At 38.9% G+C, this 8,042-nt stretch overlaps 1 protein-coding gene and 1 pseudogene across 1 annotated transcript in view; both read left to right on the forward strand.

The window, feature by feature from the left end:
* Nucleotides 1–8,042, forward strand: part of CEP85L (centrosomal protein 85 like) — a 239,290-nt gene that overhangs the window by 13,488 nt on the left and 217,760 nt on the right. The gene's annotated exons all lie outside the window — the stretch shown is intronic.
* Nucleotides 5,523–5,641, forward strand: LOC119473067 (annotated as a pseudogene).

Below are 8,042 nucleotides of genomic sequence, written 5' to 3' on the forward strand. Positions count from 1 at the left end.
TTTTTTTGATAGAGTCTCTCTCTGTCACCCAGGCTGGAGTACAGTGGCGTGATCTCAGCTCACTGCAACCTCCACCTCCCTGGTTCAAGTGATTGTCCTGCCTCAGCCTGCCAAGTAGCTGGAATTACAGGCATGCACCACCACACCTGGCTAATTTTTGTGTTTTTTGTAGAGACAGGGTTTCACTATGTTGGCTAGGCTGGTCTTGAATTCCTGCCCTAGGGTGATCTGCCTACCTCGGCCTCCCAAAGTTCTGGGATTACAGGCGTGAACCACCGCATTCAGCCTCCTAACATTTCTGTCTAACCCTTGCTAGTACAACCACCCTGTGTATACTAAATACCTCATACAAAGGGGGATCATATCTGGTTTGCCCAAGTCAGTTTCCAGTTTACTGCTGTTCTCTTGGTGTAATGAGTAGCCCGCATCACTCCCAAAAGCACTCCAGTTCAGATGACAGATTATAAAAGCATCCTACTTATGCACAGCGTGGTATCTTGTATATATTACTTTTGATCTGGACACCCATTTTTAATGAAATAAGCAGTAGAGCTTATGCCTATGGCTTACCATATGTTCATTAACTAGAAATAGACAAACGGCTATAAGACAAAATGCAAAATTGTGGCACTGTCCTATAGAATGTGATATATTCTCTGAACCAGTAGTTCTCAAAAGGTGATCCCAAGACCAGTAATATCAGCATCACTTGGGTGCTTGTGAGAAATGCAAATAATCTAGCTTCATTCCAGAACTACTGAAACAGAAAGTCTTGGAATGGGCACAGCAACCGATGTTTAAACAGACCCTCCAAAAAATATTGTTGCATATTAAAGTTTGAGAGCCACTGCTCTGAAATATCAACCAAAAAAGTTGCTCTTTTTCCCTCATAGCCACAATACACCCTAAAAACCAAGCTGTGGAAGTAGGAGTTGGTCACTCACTCAATGTTACTTCTAATGATCCATATGCAAATTATTTGCTTCTCACTTCTGTAATTCTGAACTTTACTGGTTTAGAGGTTTTAGAATCTCAAAAAGAAGACGCATTCACCGGGGGAGAAAGTATTCCATTGAATAAGAAGCTGAGATTGCCATTTGGCCATGCTTATATCTTCTTATCACTTGGTAAGCAGAAAAAAATGATTTATGCTATTTGATTAAATGATCAATCATGTCTACAGAGAGTAAATGGGGTTGCTTCTAATGATTAGAAGAAAAGAGTACGGGTGGAACAAAGAGAGTCTCTGGGGTAACTGCCACACTGCTGTATCTACAATAAAAATTTAATGAAAGACAGAAACAATCTTACATAAACAGGACCACCTTTTAGCTGTGATCCCTTCGTAATAAAGGTCTGGATCACTCTACCAGGGAAAGAATACTAATAATCCGAGATGTTGACTGGAGGGAAAGGGAATGTGGGATGGCTGGTCAAATAAGGAATTTGTCGCTATATGGCAACTGTCAATTTGCAATAATTGCAGAAGCATATATTGTAGTATCTGCCCCCACTTTTTTTACTGTATTATGTACTGTATTTCATTGACTCTCCAAGGCTTATTTATGTACCTTTATTTCTATGAAGGAGAAACTCTTCCCACTGAACTATGATGTAATGCTGCTTGCTTTCACTTGGAATTTTTATTTTATACCTTGAGAGAGAGATTTTAGGGGTTTTAGACACAAATTTCCATCACATGTCACTCTTCTGCATATACGAAAACTATTTTAAAAATTACTTTTGGAGCACTAACATTGGTTTCCAAAAGAAATGTTTCTTTGCAAGTTTTACTTTTTGACAATATTAAAAGTTAAGAAAGACAAATGTTCATCCACCTACCAGTAATATTGTATGGGTCAATCTCCAGCTGGTATAAAAAATTAAGGAGGAAAACAGCTCTCTTTAAAAGCATGGAACTTTTAAAGTAATGTATTAATAACTGACTCAATAAAAACAAAATATGAGGTTTGGAAATGGAAAATAAAGGCAATTCCTTCCATAAAGCTGTTGTGCTAGCTCTTCACTGTACTTGCTACTGTTCCAGAGGAGCAAATGGACAGCATTCTTAGTCTTACAGGGATTTGTAAAATTTATCATTGGACTATTATTGTTTATAAACTGAATGTAGTAATTTCAGCTATTTTTCGAACAAGTTGGGTTAGAAGTCTCTGCTTTCCTTCTGCCTCATTTGAGGAGCTGGGTCACATGAATCCCACCTTCAGAATCTGTCTATGCCTATTTCTTAGGCCCAATCCTAATCTGAGGTAAGAATTTAGCCCCAACCTCACATTTTGGCCTACTATGTGCTGGGCATGCTTTTAAGTAGCCAGGGTGCCGCATTGTCCAAAAGACACAAAGTTCAAGCTTTAGTGGAACTTCCTAACAATTTCCTGCCTGCCATCAAAAATCCCGAAGCCCCCTTCTATCAATGCATCTATACTTTTTCTTGTTTCTTCTGCCCTTAACTAGCTCACTACCTTCTCTTTCCAAGTCTGAAAGTGTGGTAGTCATTAATGTATTGATTTCCACATATAACATGGTATTCCCAATATTCATTCTGAAGATTTGGGTATAAAAGAGTAAGAGAGTATTAGAGTTATAATTAGGCATGACAACTTTGATATGGTCTACAAGTCAGATACAGAAGAATGAGGAGTCATAAATTACAAGACTGTTTCAGTCATAAGCAAACTGAGGCATTGTATCAATCACCGAAAGTGTAGAAAATGGTCTCCAAAGTATTAGAGGAGTCTGCATCCTAAATAAGATCAAACGCCAGGACTGCTTTAGGGATAAAGAGTTGCTTTTAAGTAAACTGAGCTAATCAGAAGGAAGGAATCAGGGCCAGGAATGGTGGCTCATGCCTGTAATCCTAGCATTTTGGTATGCTAAGGCAGGAGGATCACTTGAGGCCAGGAGTTCCAGACCAGCCTGGGCAACATAGTGGGCCCCTAGCCATATTCAAAAAAACAAAGAAGAAAGGAGGGATCACGATGTAAAACTGTACCTGGGACTTGTCTGAAAATAACTGACTCCACTGCAGGGGGGAAGATAATGTACTCTTATAAGCAAAACATGTTGTGAACAGATAAAAATGTATCTCTATTGCAGTTCATCTGTTTTTATTAATATTACTAAATGCTTCAATGAATGAGTTGTACTCATGAGGCTTCAAAACCAAAACAAAATGGTTGGTTCTTCTCCTGGTCGCAGGTTACAATTACCTTAGCTTGGAAACAAGCTAAGTTGATTTAGTAATGAAGAGGAGATCATATTCACAAACACTGATCAATTATTTATTTTAGTGCTGTAGTCATTAATGTATTGATTTCTCATTCCACAGAAAATCTAATGAACCAGAAAAACTCCTTAATTTTTTTTTCTGCTACATTCTATAGTAGAAAGAATTTCCCATCTCTTCTCATTCCTAACGGACTAAAGGTTTTGAGACCATTTTCCTCACAAAAGATTTGAAACGATCTATGAACAACTGAAAGGTTGAAGGTTTGAAAACAAGTTAATGTCCATATGGACAATAATTTTCCTTACCAAATAAGAACCATAAAAATTATTGTATGTGAAGTTACATGCAGCATCTTAAAGTAGGAAGTTGAGAGCTCAGAATTTAACTTGAAATATTTCAAGCTTAAATTTGAACAATTATTTTACAAATTTTTTAAATGATGTAACTCATGGGCCTAATTTGGCTTCCCCTGAAAGCAGAGGTTGAGACAAGACTTGGCTGCAAGTTGTGTGGTAGGGAGGTAATCCCAGAAAACAGAAGTAAGGGAACAGGGAATATGTGACAGGAGAGGTCAGTACAAGGTGTTATTCAAGTCTCTGCTGAAGGGAACAGCGGATCAGTTCTGCTGGGACTTCTGGGAAGTGTCAATGTATTCCAGAGCTTCCATTTGACGAAAGTGTGGATGAAGGTGGTTCCCATGTTGACTGATGGCTGATATTTGCACTGGGGAACATAAACGTGGTACTGAAGTGGTCCACATGCATGCCCAATGACTCTAGGGAATAAGAGAGGCCCAATGCAGAAAAATAAAATAATTCTTTACCTGCCTGAAGTGTGATCCTGTCAGTGAGGAGGTGAGCCTGAGCTTCTAGGGAATGCAGCTGCATCTGAAACAGGAGAGGGCCAAAGAAATGGAAATGAGGCTCCAAAGTACCTGCTACATCAAACAAATAGATATGAGAGCCAATGATTTGTCAGTATTTGACTTCTGTTCAGTCAGCTTAGAAATTCACAAACTGACAAAAGGGCAATCGAATTTATTCCATGACCAGACTTCTCAGAGATTCTAGGGATAAAGTACAGAACTGTAAAAAGAGGGCCAATTACTTCTTTTCATTTATGCATTAATTTAACAAATTTAATGAACACTTACCATAAGCTAGGTGCTGGAGATATATCAATGAAAAAGATAAACCAAGTACCTGCCTCATTGAGCTTGCTTTCTGTTTGGGAGATAGCAAACAATAAGTTTTGGATTTTTCAGTTAAAAATAAAACTGGGGGCCGAGTGCAGTGGCTCATGCTTATAATCCCAGCACTTTGGGAGGCCAAGGTGGGTGGATCACCTGAGGTCAAGGAGTTCGTCCTGGCCAACATGGCGAAACCTGTCTCTACTAAAAAGACAAAAATTAGCTGGGTATGGTGGAGGGCGCCTGTAATCCCAGCTACCTGAGAGGCTGAGGCAGGAGAATGGCTTGAACCTGGGACGCGGAGGTTGCAGTGAGCCAAGATCTTGCCACTGCACTCCAGCCTGGGTGACAAGAGTGGAACTCCATCTCAAAACAAAAACAAAAACAACATATGATAGTATTGTGAGAGATATGGCTGCTGTTTTAGATAGGGCAGCCATCAAAGGCTTCTCTTCATGAATGACATTTGAGGGGAGAACTGGATGAGAAAGATTGAGTCAAGTGAATATTAGGGAAAAGTATTCTAGGCAAAGGGAATATCCTATGTATGAGCCCTGAGGTCAGAATAAGCTATTATGTTTGAGGAGCAACAAGATTAATATGAATGAAGCTGAGAGTGAGAGAAGTGGTTAAGAGATAGAGTGAAACATGTCGGCTGGGGTCTGATGAGGCAGAGTCCTGTGGCTATGGCAAAGCATGTAGGCTTCATTCTCGGTATGATGGGAAACCACTGGGAAATTTTAATCAGGTGAGATGTGCCCTGATTTTCTATTTTAAAAAGTCCATTCTGGTTGCCATGTGGAGAGCGTGTATATGCAGTTTTGGATTGCAGAATTGTAGAACACAACAGGCCTAAATATTTGTCTTTTCCGTGAACAGGTGGATCTCTTAGTTACGTTTTGCTTGAAATGCATGTAAGTGTCCACACAAAGACCTCAACACACAGGTGTTCTTAACAGAATTATTTATATTAGCCAAAAGATGGAAATAACTCAAATGACCAACAACTAGTGAATAGAAAAACAAAATGTGTTTATCCTCAAGCAGAATAGAAAACCATTTAATAATAAAAATAAATACTGATACATCTACAGCTGTACCACCCTGAAGGTGCCTGATCTCATCTGATCTTGGGAGCTAAGCAGAGTTGAGCCTGGTTAGTACTTGGTTGGGAGACCACCTGGGAATACCAGGTGCTAATGCTTTTAAAAATAAATAAATAAACAAATATTGATACATGCTACAACATGGATAGTATCAAAAACACGCTAAGAAAAAATACAGACATGGAAGACTACACATTGCATCATTCTATTTATATAAAATATCTAGAAAAAGAAAATCTCTATGTGGAGAAAGCAGATTAGTGATTGCCTGGGACTAGGAGTGGGAAAAGAGAGTAAGTGAAATGAAGCAGGAGACATTTTACTGGAGTGAATGTTCTAAAACTGGCTTGTGGTGACGGTTGTACAACAGTACATCTACTAAAAATCATTGAACTATACACTTAAAATGGGTGAAGTTAAAGGTATTTAAATGATACATCAATAAAGTTGTTTCTAAAAAAATAAATATGTATTGCCACATTTAGAGCATGTATCTTCTGAGCACATGGACCCTCCATCTCCACAGACCTTGATCTTGGTCAAGAGAGCACCAAGCTGTGCGGGCTTTTCACTGTCACCCAGTGGGGTCACCCAGTGGCCTACTTTGGGAATGAATCGAGTTCCTTTCTTTGTTTGTCAACTTTCTTCCCTTTGGGGAGATCATACACATTCCAAGCATTCCCCATTTCCCCGATTTTCAGAACTCTCTGGTTGCTTGGTTCTTCCTTAAGAAATGTATTTGTCATCTTTAACCCGTGCACTTTTTCCTCTCACTTTTCTAACTATTGCCAACTGTTTCAAGAACATTTTTTACTACCTTTTTCCTCCTTTCTTCCTCTCTTTTTTACCTCTATTTTTCACTGTCATCCCCCATTCTTTATGTTTGTTCTATCTGTGACCCCTAAAAATAACTATAATGATGGGAGAACAGGATTGGGGACATATTAGTATCAAGAGAAAGGAAAGTCTAAGTTGTGCTTTGCTCTATCAAATTCTAAAGTGCCAAAAAGTTCTTCTCAAGAATATTCTCAAAATTTCCTTCTACTTACTGTTGTTTATTTCATGCAAAATAAAAATCTTGTTGTTGTATTTTTAAAGGTTACTTGTACTATAATCACATTTTAAAATTATTTTTCATTGTGAGCTAGAATATTTGATTTCAAAAAAGTATTTTATTTATGTCAACATAAATACTTTTGTTGGCTGACCCAGAAAAAGGAACACTATATATCATATGATTCCTACAGAGGAAAAAATGTCTGAATCCAAGAAATGGTTAGAGTTTATTTTTGGTTTATTAATTGGAGACTGCCATTACTTAACTTTAAAACAAGGTACTTAAGATAATATCTTTATATCTTATGACGTGCTATACTATATTTGTTCTATTGGTCAACCTCTTATGTTGTTTTTTATCGAAATTTGTTTCTGTTATATTCATAAAAATAAAAGGACAATTATAGATATAACTAAGCAAAACTAAATTTCCCTTTTAGTAGAACAGAAGACAGGTTCTTCATTTTCTTTATCTGCCTATCACATGAAATGTATAATGCTGGGAATAATTAGTATATTAATAGTCTCTACTTTCAGGGTTCATTTCTTGGTCACAAAAATGTAAGAGAATGAGATTCTAAATTCCTTTAAAATTCAGCTTAACGGTGCCAGGCACAGTGCTTCACACCTGTAATCCCAGCACTTTGGGAAGCTCAGGCAGAAGGATCACTTAAGCCCAAGATTTCAGGACCAGCCTGGGCAACATAGTGAGACCTTGTCTCTAAAAATAATAATAATAATAATAAGTAAAATTTAGCTTAAAGGAAACAATCAGGACTGTAGATCATAATGCCTTGTTATGTGAGATTACAAGATTATAGGTTACTATTATGTCTTGTTTTTGTTTTGAGATGGAGTCTTGCTCTGTCACCAGGGCGGAGTGCAATGGCATGATCTCAGCTCACTGCAACCTCAGCCTCCCAGGTTCAAGCGATTCTCCTACCTCAGCCTACTGAGCAGCTGGGACTACAGGTGTTGCACCACCACAACTAGCTAATTTTTGTATTTTTAGTAGAGATGGGGTTTCACCATGTTGGCTAAACTGGTCTCGAACTACTAACCCTGTGATCCGCCACCTCGGCCTCCCAAAGTGCTAGTATTACAGGCGTGAGCCACCTGGCCCAGCCTATTATGTCTTGTCTTAAGAGAGAAGGATGCGGCCAGGTGTGGTGGCTCACACCTTTAATCCCAGCACTTTGGGAGGCCGAGGCAGGCAGATCACAAGGTCAAGAGATGGAGACCATCCTGGCCAATATGGTGAAACCCCATCTCTATTAAAAATACAAAAATTAGCTGGATGTGGTGGCATGCACCTGTACTCCCAGTTACTCAGGAGGCTGAGGCAGAAGAATTGCTTGAACCCGGGAAGCAGAGGTTGCAGTGAGCTGAGATTGGCCCATTGCATTCCAGCCTGGTGACAGAGTGAGACCCTGCCTCAAAATAA

The sequence above is a fragment of the Cebus imitator genome, unplaced genomic scaffold (genome assembly GCF_001604975.1).
Source record: "Cebus imitator isolate Cc_AM_T3 unplaced genomic scaffold, Cebus_imitator-1.0 Scaffold130, whole genome shotgun sequence".
Lineage (NCBI taxonomy): Eukaryota > Metazoa > Chordata > Mammalia > Primates > Cebidae > Cebus > Cebus imitator.